The following is a 16,652-nucleotide window of genomic DNA, read 5'->3' on the forward strand; positions in this document are numbered from 1 at the left end:
AAACGCCAGGTTCAAAAATGAGGCAGATTTCTCAGAAAAAACTCTTAGAGCAAATTCTACCCAAGAGACATGTATTTTACATAGATTCGCTCACCGTGATATTCTGTGTTCCGAACACACTTCACGTATCTCGGATTCAACACATATTCACAAAAGAGTAGTTAGCATGCGGATAACCGAACTTTCATCCACCATAAAAGGCAGATGTACACCGAGAATCTAGTAATCTGGGTTCGCAGGTTTTTCCTAACGCCAGTATCGAAAATCAGGCCGATTTCTCAGGAAAAATCTTTTGGACTGATTTCTAACCAAGGGAAATATAATTTAAATAAATTCTCTGGCGTGAAATTCCGTGTTCCGAACATGTTATATGCAGAAAATATTCGAGATATATACACTACAAATTTGTTAGCCTGTGGATTACAGAACTTTCATCACAATACATTTAATATTGATTCTTAGATGTATTTTCTCAGATTTTGCAGCGTTTTCTAAAAGCCAGGTTCAAAAATGACGAAGTTTTCGCAGAAAAACACTCTCGGAGCGAGTTCTACCCAATAGAGAAGTAATTTACATTGTTTCAATCACCGTGATATTCCACGTTCTGAACACGCTACATGCATCACGGATTAGAAAAAGATTCTTTAATATGTTGTGAATATGTGGATTAATGAACTTTCTTGCTACATAATGGCACACTTACACCTGCAAATATTTACTCCCTTTTTGCAGCTTTTTCCAAATTTCAGATTCGTTAATCATGCAATTTTCGCAGAAAAATCCTCTTCTAGCTCGTTCTACTGAATAGAATTGTAATTTACATAGTTTCATTACCGTGAAATTCCATTTTCCTAAAGCGCTACATGAATTACGGTTTAAAAAATAATTACTACACTGTTATTAACATGTGGATTACCGGACTTTCATTCACCAGTCAAGGCATATTGACACTTAGAAGCATTTTTTCAGATTTCACAGGGTTCTCCTAATGGCAGTTTTCAAAATGAGGCACATTTCACAGAAAAATTCTCTTCAAGCGATTTCTACCCAATAGACATGTAACTTACATTGTTACCTTCACTAAGACATTCCGTATTCCGAACAGTTTACATGCATCACGAGTTCGACAAACATTCTTTAATGAGTGTGAGCATGTGGATTACCGAACTTTCATCCACCATACAAGGCATATTTACACCTAGAAGTAGTTATTCTGATTTCACAGGTTTTTCCTAACATCCAGATTCGAAAATCATGAACTTTTCACAGTAACATTCAATTCAAGCGAATTCTATCCAGCAGAACTGTTATTTTCAGAGGTTCACTCACTGAGACATTCCGTGTTCCGAAAACGTTACATTCATCACGGCTTCGACAAACATTATTTAATGACCGTGAGCATGTGGATTACCGATTTTTCAACCACAATACAAGGCATATTTACACCTAGAAACATTTACTTACATTTCGTAGGTTTTCCTAAAGTCAGTTATGAAAATCAGGCAGTTTTCGCAGAAAAATTCTCTTGGTGCATGTTCTATCCAATAGACATCTCATTTTCATAGATACCTTCACCGTAACATTCCATGTTCCGAAAACGGTCCATGCACCACGGATTCAACAAATATTCACTGCTGAGTTCTTAGCATGTGAATTACACATCTTTAAAAACCCATTGAAGACGTATTGTCACCTTAAAGCATTTACTCAGATTTTGCAGCTTTTTCATAACAACAGTTTTCAAACTGAGGCAGATTTTTCAGTAAAATGCTCCTGGAGCGTTTTCTAACCAATAGATATGTAATTTACATAGTTTGCCTCACCGTGACAGTCCATGATCCGAAAGGCGCTACATGCATCACGGATTTTACATACATTCTTACTGAGTTGTGTACATGTGTGTTACAAATCTTTCATCCACCATACAAGGCATATTGACACCTAGAAACATTAACACTGAGTTTGCAGGCATTTCCTAATAGCAGTTTCGAAAATCAGGCAGTTTTCAAAGGAAAAAACTGTTGGAGCGTGTTCTACCCAATAGATATGTAAATTACATAGATTCTCCCGCTGTGAAATTACGTGTTTCGATCATGCTACATGCAGAAAAGTTTCGACAAAAATACACTACAGAGTTTCTTGCATGTGGATTACAGGACTTTCTCACTATAGAAGGCATATAGTATCGTAGCAGCATTTTCTGTGATTTCACAGAGTTTTCCAAATGCCAGTTTCGAAAATGAGACTGATTTCACGGCAAAAATCTCTTGGAGCGGGTTCTAACTAATAGACATGTAATTTACATGGATTCGCTCACCATCAAATTCCATGTTCCGAACACGCTACATGCATCTTGGGTGTGAAAAATATTCACTGCAGAGTTGTTAGCGAGTGGATTACAGCACTTTCATCCACCATGAAAACATTGCCGACACTTTGAAGAATTTTCTCAGATTTCACACTTTAGTTTGAAAGCCTGTTTTGAAAATGAGGCAGATTTGGCAGAAAAATGCTCTTGGAGCCAGTTCTACCCAAAAGATAGGTAATTTCCCTACTTCCATTCACCGTGATATTCTGTGTTCTGAACTCGTCACATGCACCACGGATTAAACAAACATTCTTTAATGAGTTGTGAACATGTGTATTAACGTACTTTAATCCACCTTACAGTGCATATTTATACATAGAAATTTTATTCTGATTTAGAAGTATTCTCCAAATGTCAGTCTCTAAAACCATGCAGTTTCCAAAGAAAAATCCTCTTGCATGGATTTATACCCAATAGACATGCAATTTACATAGAACCCGTCATCGTGAAATTCCGTGTTCCGAAAAAGCTACATGCATCACGGATTCGACAAATATTCTCTACAGAATAGTTAGCATGCGGATTACCGAACTTTCATCCACCATAAAAGGGAGATGTACACCGAGAATCTAGTAATCTGGGTTCGCAGATTTTCCTAAAGCCAGTTTCGAAAATCAGGCCGATTTCTCAGGAAAAATCTCTTGGAGTGATTTCTAACCAAGGGAAATGTAATTTACATAAATTCCCTGGCCGTGAAATTCTGTGTTCCGAACATGTTACATGCATAAATGATTCGACAAACAATCACTACAAATTTGGTAGCATGTAGATTACCGAACTTTCATCACAATACATTGAATATTGATTCTTAGAAGTATTTTCTCACATTTTGCAGCGTTTTCTAAACGCCAGGTTTAAAAATGACGAAGTTTTCACAGAAAAACCCTCTCGGAGCGAGTTCTACCCAGTAGAGAAGTAATATATATTGTTTCAATCACCGTGAAATTCCACGTTCTGAACATGCTACATGCATCACGGATTAGAAAAAGATTGTTTAATATGTTGTGAATTTGTTGATTTCTGAACTTTCTTGCAACATAATGGCACACTTACACCTGCAAATATTTACTCCCTTTTTGCAGCTTTTTCCAAATTTCAGATTCGTTAATCATGCAATTTTCGCAGAAAAATTCTCTTCTAGCTCGTTCTACTCAATAGAATTGTAATTTACATAGTTTCATTACCGTGAAATTCCATTTTCCAAAAGCGCTACATGAATCAAGGTTTAAAAAATAATTACTACACTGTTATTAACATGTGGATTACCGGACTTTCATTCACCAGTCAAGGCATATTGACACTTAGAAGTATTTTCTCAGATTTCACAGGGTTCTCCTAATGGCAGTTTTCAAAATGAGGCACATTTCGCAGAAAAATATTCTTCAAGCGAGTTCTACCCTATAGAAATGTAACTTACATTGTTAAATTCACTATGACATTCCGTATTCCGAACACATTACATGCATCACGAGTTCGACAAACATTCTTTAATGAGTGTGAGCATGTGGATTACCGAACTTTCATCCACTATAAAAGGCATATTTACACCTAGAAGTAGTTATTCTGATTTCGCAGATTTTTCCTAACATCCAGATTCGAAAATCATGAACTTTTCACAGAAACATTCAATTCAAGCGAGTTCTATCCAGCAGAATTGTTATTTTCAAAGGTTCACTCACTGAGACATTCCATGTTCCGAAAACGTTACATTCATCACGGCTTCGACAAACATTATTTAATGACGGTGAGCATGTGGATTACCGATTTTTCAACCACAATAAAAGGCATAATTACACCTAGAAACATTTACTTACATTTCGCAGGTTTTCCTAAAGTCAGTTACGAAAATCAGACAGTTTTTGCTGCAAAATCCACTTGGTGCATGTTCTATCCAATAGACATCTCATTTTCATAGATACCTTCACCGTAACATTCCGTGTTCTGAAAACGGTCCATGCACCACGGATTCAACAAATATTCACTGCTGAGTTCTTAGCATGTGAATTACACATCTTTAATAACCCATTGAAGACATATTGTCACCTTAAAGCATTTACTCTGATTTTGCAGCCTTTTCATAACAGCAGTTTCCAAACTGAAGCAGATTTTTCAGTAAAATGCTCCTGGAGCGTGTTCTAACCAATAGATATGTAATTTACATAGTTTGCCTCACCGTGACAGTCCATGTTCCGAACGCGCTACATGCATCACGGATTTTACATACATTCTTAATGAGTTGTGTACATGTGTGTTACAAATCTTTCATCCACCACACAAAGCATATTGACACCTAGAAACATTAACACTGAGTTCACAGACATTTCCTAATAGCAGTTTCGAAAATCAGGCAGTTTTCATAGGAAAAAACTGTTGGAGCGTGTTCTACCCAATAGATATGTAAATTACATAGATTCTCCCGCTGTGAAATTACGTGTTTCAAACATGCAACATGCAGAAAATTTTCGGCAATATATACAACAGTGTTGATTGCATGTGGATTACAGGACTTTCTCACTATAGAAGGCATATAGATGGTTAGAAGCATTTTCTGTGATTTCACAGAGTTTTCCAAATGCCAGTTTCGAAAATGAGGCAGATTTCAAGGCAAAAATCTCTTGGAGCGGGTTGTAACTAATAGACATGTAATTTACATGGATTCGCTCACCATCAAATTCCATGTTCGGAAAAATTTACATGCATCTTGGATGTGACAAATATTCACTACAGAGTTGTTAGCAAGTGGATTACATCGCTTTCATCCACCATAAAACCTTACTGACACTTTGAAGTATTTTCTCAGATTTCACATGTTAGTTTGAAAGCCAGTTTTGAAAATGAGGCAGATTTGGCAGAAAAATGCTCTTGGAGCCCGTTCTACCCAAAAGATTGGTAATTTCCCTTCTTCCAATCACCGTGACATTCCGTGTTGTGAACACGTTACATGCACCACAGATTCAACAAACATTCTTTAATGAGTTGTGAACATGTGTATTAACGTACTTTAATCCACCTTACAGTGCATATTTATACATAGAAATTTTATTCTGATTTAGTAGTATTCTCCTAATGTCAGTCTCTAAAATCATGCAGTTTCCACAGAAAAATCCTCTTGGAGCGAGTTCTACCCAATAGACATGCAATTTACATAGAACCCGTCATCGTGAATTCCGTGTTCCAAAAAATGTACATGCATCACTGATTCGAAAAATATTCACTACAGAAATGTTAGCATAAGGATTACCGAACTTTCATCCACCATAAAAGCCATGTTGACAATTTGAAAGCATTTTCTCACATTTCGAAAGTTTTTCCTAATGCCAGTTTTGAAAAGGAGTCAGATTCGCAGAAAAATACTCGTGGAGCGAGTACTTCCCAATAGAAATGTAATTTACATAGTTTCCCTCACAGTGACATTCCATTTTCCGAACACTCTACATGCATCAAGGTTTCAACGAACTTTCTCGAATGAGTTGTGAACATGTAGATTAGAGAACTTTCATCCACCATACATGGCATATTTACAACTAGAAACATTAACTCTGAATTTGCAGCATTTTCCTAATGCCAGTTTGGAAAATCAGGCCGTTTTTTCAGGGAAAAATTTTAGAGCGAATTCTAACCAATAGGTGTGAAATTTACGTAGATTCCATCGCCGGGATTTTCCGTGATACGATCACACTTCATGCATAATGCTTTGTAAAAATATTCACCACAGATTTGTTTGCATGTGGTTTTACGATCTTGCATCTCAATACAAGGCATATTGACACTTTGAAGCATTTTCTCTGACTTTGCAGAGATTTTCAAACGCCAGGTTCAAAAATGAGGCAGATTTCTCAGAAAAAACTCTTAGAGCAAATTCTACCCAAGAGACATGTATTTTACATAGATTCGCTCACCGTGATATTCTGTGTTCCGAACACACTTCACGTATCTCGGATTCAACAAATATTCACAAAAGAGTAGTTAGCATGCGGATAACCGAACTTTCATCCACCATAAAAGGCAGATGTACACCGAGAATCTAGTAATCTGGGTTCGCAGGTTTTTCCTAACGCCAGTATCGAAAATCAGGCCGATTTCTCAGGAAAAATCTTTTGGACTGATTTCTAACCAAGGGAAATGTAATTTAAATAAATTCCCTGGCCGAGAAATTCCGTGCTCGAACAAGTTATATGCAGAAAGTATTCGAGATATATTCACTACAAATTTGTTAGCATTTGGATTACCGAACTTTCATCACTATACATTGAATATTGATTCTTAGAAGTATTTTCTCAGATTTTGCAGCGTTTTCTAAAAGCCAGGTTCAAAAATGACGAAATTTTCGCAGAAAAACTCTCTCGGAGCGAGTTCTACCCAATAGAGAAGTAATTTACGTTGTTTCAATCACCGTGATATTCCACATTCTGAACACGCTACATGCATCACGGATTAGAAAAAGATTCTTTAATATGTTGTGAATATGTGGATTACTGAACTTTCTTGCAACATAATGGCACACTTACACCTGCAAATATTTACTCCCTATTTGCAGCTTTTTCCAAATTTCAGATTCGATAATCATGCCATTTTCGCAGAAAAATACTCTTCTAGCTCGTTCTACTGAATAGAATTGTAATTTACATAGTTTCATTACCGTGAAGTTCCATTTTCCAAAAGCGCTACATGAATCACGGTTTAAAAAATAATTACTACACTGTTATTAACATGTGGATTACCGGACTTTCATTCACCAGTCAAGGCATATTGACACTTAGAAGCATTTTCTCAGATTTCACAGGGTTCTCCTAATGGCAGTTTACAAAATGAGGCACATTTCGCAGAAAAATTCTCTTCAAGCGAGTTCTACCCACTAGACATGTAACTTACATTGTTACCTTCACTATGACATTCCATATTCCGAACACTTTACATGCATCACGAGTTCGACAAACATTCTTTAATGAGTGTGAGCATGTGGATTACCGAACTTTCATCCACCATACAAGGCATATTTACACCTAGAAGTAGTTATTCTGATTTCGCAGGTTTTTCCTAACATCCAGATTCGAAAATCATGAACTTTTCACAGTAACATTCAATTCAAGCGAATTCTATCCAGCAGAACTGTTATTTTCAGAGGTTCACTCACTGAGACATTCCGTGTTCCGAAAACGTTACATTCATCACGGCTTCGACAAACATTATTTAATGACCGTGAGCATGTGGATTACCGATTTTTCAACCACAATACAAGGCATATTTACACCTAGAAACATTTACTTAGATTTCGCAGGTTTTCCTAATGTCAGTTATGAAAATCAGGCAGTTTTCGCAGAAAAATTCTCTTGGTGCATGTTCTATCCAATAGACATCTCATTTTCATAGATACCTTCACCGTAAAATTCCGTGTTCCGAAAACGGTCCATGCACCACGGATTCAACAAATATTCACTGCTGAGTTCTTAGCATGTGAATTACACATCTTTAAAAACCCATTGAAGGCATACTGTAACCTTAAAGCATTTACTCAGATTTTGCAGCCTTTTCATAACAACAGTTTTCAAACTGAGGCAGATTTTTCAGTAAAATGCTCCTGGAGCGTGTTCTAACCAATAGATATGTAATTTACATTGTTTACCTCACCGAAACAGTCCATGATCCGAACGCGCTACATGCATCACGGATTTTACATACATTCTTAATGAGTTGTGTACATGTGTGTTATAAACTTTCATCCACCATACAAGGCATATTGACACCTAGAAACATTAACACTGATTTTGCAGGCATTTCCTAATAGCAGTTTCAAAAATCAGGCAGTTTTCAAAGGAAAAAACTGTTGGAGCGTGTTCTACCCAATAGATATGTAAATTACATAGATTCTCCCGCTGTGAAATTACGTGTTTCGATCATGCTACATGCAGAAAATTTTCGACAAAAATACACTACAGAGTTTCTTGCATGTGGATTACAGGACTTTCTCACTATAGAAGGCATATAGAATCGTAGCAACATTTTCTGTGATTTCACAGAGCTTTCTAAATGCCAGTTTCGAAAATGAGACTGATTTCACGGCAAAAATCTCTTGGAGCGGGTTCTAACTAATAGACATGTAATTTACATGGATTCGCTCACCATCAAATTCCATGTTCCGAACACGCTACATGCATCTTGGGTGTGACAAATATTCACTGCAGAGTTGTTAGCGAGTGGATTACAGCACTTTCATCCACCATGAAAACATTGCTGACACTTTGAAGAATTTTCTCAGATTTCACACTTTAGTTTGAAAGCCTGTTTTGAAAATGAGGCAGATTTGGCAGAAAAATGCTCTTGGAGCCAGCTCTACCCAAAAGATAGGTAATTTCCCTACTTCCATTCACCGTGATATTCTGTGTTCTGAACTCGTTACATGCACCACGGATTAAACAAACATTCTTTAATGAGTTGTGAACATGTGTATTAACGTACTTTAATCCACCTTACAGTGCATATTTATACATAGAAATTTTATTTTAATTTAGTAGTATTCTCAAAATGTCAGTCTCTAAAACCATGCAGTTTCCACAGAAAAATCCTCTTGCATGGATTTATACCCAATAGACATGCAATTTACATAGAACCCGTCATCGTGAAATTCCGTGTTCCGAAAAAGCTACATGCATCACGGATTCGACAAATATTCTCTACAGAATAGTTAGCATGCGGATTACCGAACTTTCATCCACCATAAAAGGCAGATGTACACCGAGAATCTAGTAATCTGGGTTCGCAGATTTTCCTAAAGCCAGTTTCGAAAATCAGGCCGATTTCTCAGGAAAAATCTCTTGGAGTGATTTCTAACCAAGGGAAATGTAATTTACATAAATTCCCTGGCCGTGAAATTCTGTGTTCCGAACATGTTACATGCATAAATGATTCGACAAACAATCACTACAAATTTGGTAGCATGTAGATTACCGAACTTTCATCACAATACATTGAATATTGATTCTTAGAAGTATTTTCTCACATTTTGCAGCGTTTTCTAAACGCCAGGTTTAAAAATGACGAAGTTTTCACAGAAAAACCCTCTCGGAGCGAGTTCTACCCAGTAGAGAAGTAATATATATTGTTTCAATCACCGTGAAATTCCACGTTCTGAACACGCTACATGCATCACGGATTAGAAAAAGATTGTTTAATATGTTGTGAATTTGTTGATTTCTGAACTTTCTTGCAACATAATGGCACACTTACACCTGCAAATATTTACTCCCTTTTTGCAGCTTTTTCCAAATTTCAGATTCGTTAATCATGCAATTTTCGCAGAAAAATTCTCTTCTAGCTCGTTCTACTCAATAGAATTGTAATTTACATAGTTTCATTACCGTGAAATTCCATTTTCCAAAAGCGCTACATGAATCAAGGTTTAAAAAATAATTACTACACTGTTATTAACATGTGGATTACCGGACTTTCATTCACCAGTCAAGGCATATTGACACTTAGAAGTATTTTCTCAGATTTCACAGGGTTCTCCTAATGGCAGTTTTCAAAATGAGGCACATTTCGCAGAAAAATATTCTTCAAGCGAGTTCTACCCTATAGAAATGTAACTTACATTGTTAAATTCACTATGACATTCCGTATTCCGAACACATTACATGCATCACGAGTTCGACAAACATTCTTTAATGAGTGTGAGCATGTGGATTACCGAACTTTCATCCACTATACAAGGCATATTTACACCTAGAAGTAGTTATTCTGATTTCGCAGGTTTTTCCTAACATCCAGATTCGAAAATCATGAACTTTTCACAGAAACATTCAATTCAAGCGAGTTCTATCCAGCAGAATTGTTATTTTCAGAGGTTCACTCACTGAGACATTCCATGTTCCGAAAACGTTACATTCATCACGGCTTCGACAAACATTATTTAATGACCGTGAGCATGTGGATTACCGATTTTTCAACCACAATACAAGGCATATTTACACCTAGAAACATTTACTTACATTTCGCAGGTTTTCCTAACGTCAGTTATGAAAATCAGGCAGTTTTCGCAGAAAAATCCACCTGGTGCATGTTCTATCCAATAGACATCTCATTTTCATAGATACCTTCACCGTAACATTCCGTGTTCCGAAAACGGTCCATGCACCACGGATTCAACAAATATTCACTGCTGAGTTCTTAGCATGTGAATTACACATCTTTAATAACCCATTGAAGACATATTGTCACCTTAAAGCATTTACTCTGATTTTGCAGCCTTTTCATAACAGCAGTTTCCAAACTGAAGCAGATTTTTCAGTAAAATGCTCCTGGAGCGTGTTCTAACCAATAGATATGTAATTTACATAGTTTGCCTCACCGTGACAGTCCATGATCCGAACGCGCTACATGCATCACGGATTTTACATACATTCTTAATGAGTTGTGTACATGTGTGTTACAAATCTTTCATCCACCACACAAAGCATATTGACACCTAGAAACATTAACACTGAGTTCACAGACATTTCCTAATAGCAGTTTCGAAAATCAGGCAGTTTTCATAGGAAAAAACTGTTGGAGCGTGTTCTACCCAATAGATATGTAAATTACATAGATTCTCCCGCTGTGAAATTATGTGATTCAAACATGCAACATGCAGAAAATATTCGAAAATATACACAACAGAGTTGATTGCATGTGGATTACAGGACTTTCTCACTATAGAAGGCATATAGATGGTTAGAAGCATTTTCTGTGATTTCACAGAGTTTTCCAAATGCCAGTTTCGAAAATGAGGCAGATTTCAAGGCAAAAATCTCTTGGAGCGGGTTGTAACTAATAGACATGTAATTTACATGGATTCGCTCACCATCAAATTCCATGTTCGGAAAAATTTACATGCATCTTGGATGTGACAAATATTCACTACAGAGTTGTTAGCAAGTGGATTACATCGCTTTCATCCACCATAAAACCTTACTGACACTTTGAAGTATTTTCTCAGATTTCACATGTTAGTTTGAAAGCCAGTTTTGAAAATGAGGCAGATTTGGCAGAAAAATGCTCTTGGAGCCCGTTCTACCCAAAAGATTGGTAATTTCCCTTCTTCCAATCACCGTGACATTCCGTGTTGTGAACACGTTACATGCACCACGGATTCAACAAACATTCTTTAATGAGTTGTGAACATGTGTATTAACGTACTTTAATCCACCTTACAGTGCATATTTATACATAGAAATTTTATTCTGATTTAGTAGTATTCTCCTAATGTCAGTCTCTAAAATCATGCAGTTTCCACAGAAAAATCCTCTTGGAGCGAGTTCTACCCAATAGACATGCAATTTACATAGAACCCGTCATCGTGAAATTCCGTGTTCCGAAAAAGGTACATGCATCACGGATTCGACAAATATTCACTACAGAGTTGTTAGCATAAGGATTACTGAACTTTCATCCACCATAAAAGCCATGTTGACAATTTGAAGCATTTTCTCACATTTCGAAAGTTTTTCCTAATGCCAGTTTTGAAAAGGAGGCAGATTCGCAGAAAAATTCTCGTGGAGCGAGTACTTCCCAATAGAAATGTAATTTACATAGTTTCCCTCACATTGACATTCCATTTTCCGAACACTCTACATGCATCAAGGTTTCAACGAACTTTCTCGAATGAGTTGTGAACATGTAGATTAGAGAACTTTCATCCACCATACATGGCATATTTACAACTAGAAACATTAACTCTGAATTTGCAGCATTTTCCTAATGCCAGTTTGGAAAATCAGGCCGTTTTTTCAGGGAAAAATTTTAGAGCGAATTCTAACCAATAGGTGTGAAATTTACGTAGATTCCATCGCCGGGATTTTCCGTGATACGATCACACTTCATGCATAATGCTTTGTAAAAATATTCACCACAGATTTGTTTGCATGTGGTTTTACGATCTTGCATCTCAATACAAGGCATATTGACAGTTTGAAGCATTTTCTCTGACTTTGCAGAGATTTTCAAACGCCAGGTTCAAAAATGAGGCAGATTTCTCAGAAAAAACTCTTAGAGCAAATTCTACCCAAGAGACATGTATTTTACATAGATTCGCTCACCGTGATATTCTGTGTTCCGAACACATTTCACGTATATCGAATTCAACAAATATTCACAAAAGAGTAGTTAGCATGCGGATAACCGAACTTTCATCCACCATAAAAGGCAGATGTACACCGAGAATCTAGTAATCTGGGTTCGCAGGTTTTTCCTAACGCCAGTATCGAAAATCAGGCCGATTTCTCAGGAAAAATCTTTTGGACTGATTTCTAACCAAGGGAAATGTAATTTAAATAAATTCCCTGGCCGAGAAATTCCGTGCTCGAACAAGTTATATGCAGAAAGTATTCGAGATATATTCACTACAAATTTGTTAGCATTTGGATTACCGAACTTTCATCACTATACATTGAATATTGATTCTTAGAAGTATTTTCTCAGATTTTGCAGCGTTTTCTAAAAGCCAGGTTCAAAAATGACGAAATTTTCGCAGAAAAACCCTCTCGGAGCGAGTTCTACCCAATAGAGAAGTAATTTACGTTGTTTCAATCACCGTGATATTCCACGTTCTGAACACGCTACATGCATCACGGATTAGAAAAAGATTCTTTAATATGTTGTGAATATGTGGATTACTGAACTTTCTTGCAACATAATGGCACACTTACACCTGCAAATATTTACTCCCTATTTGCAGCTTTTTCCAAATTTCAGATTCGATAATCATGCCATTTTCGCAGAAAAATATTCTTCTAGCTCGTTCTACTGAATAGAATTGTAATTTACATAGATTCATTACCGTGAAGTTCCATTTTCCAAAAGCGCTACATGAATCACGGTTTAAAAAAAAATTACTACACTGTTATTAACATGTGGATTACCGGACCTTCATTCACCAGTCAAGGCATATTGACACTTAGAAGCATTTTCTCAGATTTCACAGGGTTCTCCTAATGGCAGTTTACAAAATGAGGCACATTTCGCAGAAAAATTCTCTTCAAGCGAGTTCTACCCACTAGACATGTTACTTACATTGTAACCTTCACTATGACATTCCATATTCCGAACACTTTACATGCATCACGAGTTCGACAAACATTCTTTAATGAGTGTGAGCATGTGGATTACCGAACTTTCATCCACCATACAAGGCATATTTACACCTAGAAGTAGTTATTCTGATTTCACAGGTTTTTCCTAACATCCAGATTCGAAAATCATGAACTTTTCACAGTAACATTCAATTCAAGCGAATTCTATCCAGCAGAACTGTTATTTTCAGAGGTTCACTCACTGAGACATTCCGTGTTCCGAAAACGTTACATTCATCACGGCTTTGACAAACATTATTTAATGACCGTGAGCATGTGGATTACCGATTTTTCAACCACAATACAAGGCATATTTACACCTAGAAACATTTACTTAGATTTCGCAGGTTTTCCTAATGTCAGTTATGAAAATCAGGCAGTTTTCGCAGAAAAATTCTCTTGGTGCATGTTCTATCCAATAGACATCTCATTTTCATAGATACCTTCACCGTAAAATTCCGTGTTCCGAAAATGGTCCATGCACCACGGATTCAACAAATATTCACTGCTGAGTTCTTAGCATGTGAATTACACATCTTTAAAAACCCATTGAAGGCATACTGTCACCTTAAAGCATTTACTCAGATTTTGCAGCCTTTTCATAACAACAGTTTTCAAACTGAGGCAGATTTTTCAGTAAAATGCTCCTGGAGAGTGTTCTAACCAATAGATATGTAATTTACATTGTTTACCTCACCGAAACAGTCCATGATCCGAACGCGCTACATGCATCACGGATTTTACATACATACTTAATGAGTTGTGTACATGTGTGTTATAAACTTTCATCCACCATACAAGGCATATTGACACCTAGAAACATTAACACTGATTTTGCAGGAATTTCCTAATAGCAGTTTCAAAAATCAGGCCGTTTTCAAAGGAAAAAACTGTTGGAGCGTGTTCTACCCAATAGATATGTAAATTACATAGATTCTCCCGCTGTGAAATTACGTGTTTCGATCATGCTACATGCAGAAAAGATTCGACAAAAATACACTACAGAGTTTCTTGCATGTGGATTACAGGACTTTCTCACTATAGAAGGCATATAGAATCGTAGCAACATTTTCTGTGATTTCACAGAGTTTTCCAAATACCAGTTTCGAAAATGAGAGAGATTTCACGGCAAAAATCTCTTGGAGCGGGTTCTAACTAACAGACATGTAATTTACATGGATTCGCTCACCATCAAATTCCATGTTCCGAACACGCTACATGCATCTTTGGTGTGACAAATATTCACTACAGAGTTGTTAGCAAGTGGATTACAGCTCTTTCATCCACCATACAAAGCTTACTGACACTGTGAAGAATTTTCTCAGATTTCACACTTTAGTTTGAACGCCAGTTTTGAAAATGAGGCAGATTTGGCAGAAAAATGCTCTTGGAGCCAATTCTACCCAAAAGATAGGTAATTTCCCTACTTCCAATCACTGTGACATTCTGTGTTCTGAACATGTTACATGCACCACGGATTAAACAAACATTCATTAATGAGTTGTGAACATGTGTATTAACGTACTTAAATCCACCTTACAGTGCATATTTATTCATAGAAATTTTATTATGATTTAGTAGTATTCTCCTAAAGTCAGTCTCTAAAATCATGCAGTTTCCACAGAAAAATCCTCTTGGAGCGAGATCTACCCAATAGATATGCAATTTACATAGAAGCCGTCATCGTGGAATTCCGTGTACCGAAAAAGCTACATGCATCACGGATTCAACCAATATTCACTACAGAAATGTTAGCATAAGGATTACCGAACTTTCATCCACCATAAAAGCCATGTTGACAATTTGAAGCATTTTCTCACATTTCGAAAATTTTTCCTAATGCCATTTTTGAAAAGGAGGCAGATTCGCAGAAAAATTTTCGTGGAGCGAGTACTTCCCTATAGAAATGTAATTTACATAGTTTCCCTCAAAGTGACATTCCATTTTCCGAACAAGCTAAATGCATCCAGGTTTCAACAAACTTTCTCGATTAAGTTGTGAACATGTAGATTACAGAACTTTCATCCACCATACATGGCATATTTACAAGTAGAAACATTAAGTCTCAATTTGCAGCTTTTTCCTAATGCCAGTTTGGAAAATCAGGCCGTTTTCTCAGGGAAAAATTTTTGGAGCGAATTCTAACCAATAGGTGTGTAATTTACATAGATTCCATCGCCGGGATTTTCCGTGATACGATCCCACTGCATGCATAACGCTTTCTAAAAATATACACCACAGATTTGTTTGCATGTGGTTTTACGATCTTGCATCACAATACAAGGCATATTGACACTTTGAAGCATTTTCTCTGACTTTGCAGAGATTTTCAAACGCCAGGTTCAAAAATGAGGCAGATTTCTCAGAAAAAACTCTTAGAGCAAATTCTACCCAAGAGACATTTATTTTACATAGATTCGCTCACCGTGAAATTCTGTGTTCCGAACACACTTCACGTATCTCGAATTCGACAAATATTCACTACAGAGTAATTAGCATGCGGATTACCGAACTTTCATCCACCATAAAAGGTAGATGTACACCGAGAATCTAGTAATCTGGGTTCGCAGGTTTTTCCTAACGCCAGTTTCGAAAATCAGGCCAATTTCTCAGGAAAAATCTCTTGGAGTGATTTCTAACCAAGGGAAATGTAATTTACATAAATTCCCTGGCCGTGAAATTCTGTTTTCCGAACATGTTACATGCACAAAGGATTCGAAAAATATTCACTACAAATTTGGTAGCATGTGGATTACCGAACTTTCATCACAATACATTTAATATTGATTCTTAGAAGTATTTCTCAGATTTGCAGCGTGTTCTAAACGCCAGGTTCAAAAATGACGAAGTTTTCACAGAAAAACACTCTCGGAGCGAGTTCTACCCAATAGAGAAGTGATTTACGTTGTTTCAATCACCGTGAAATTCCACGTTCTGAACACGCTACATTCATCACAGTTTAGAAAAAGATTCTTTAATATGTTTTGAATTTGTTGATTTCTGAACTTTCTTGGCAACATAATGCTACACTTACACCTGCAAATATTTACTTCCCTTTTTGCAAGCTTTTGCCAACTTCAGATTCGATAATCATGCAATTTTCCAGAAAAATTCTCTTCTAGCTCGTTCTACTCAATAGTATTGTAATTTAAATAGTTCATTACTGTGAAATTCCATTTTCC

The sequence above is a fragment of the Camelus ferus genome, chromosome 20, assembly GCF_009834535.1.
Source record: "Camelus ferus isolate YT-003-E chromosome 20, BCGSAC_Cfer_1.0, whole genome shotgun sequence".
Taxonomy (NCBI): Eukaryota; Metazoa; Chordata; class Mammalia; order Artiodactyla; family Camelidae; genus Camelus; species Camelus ferus.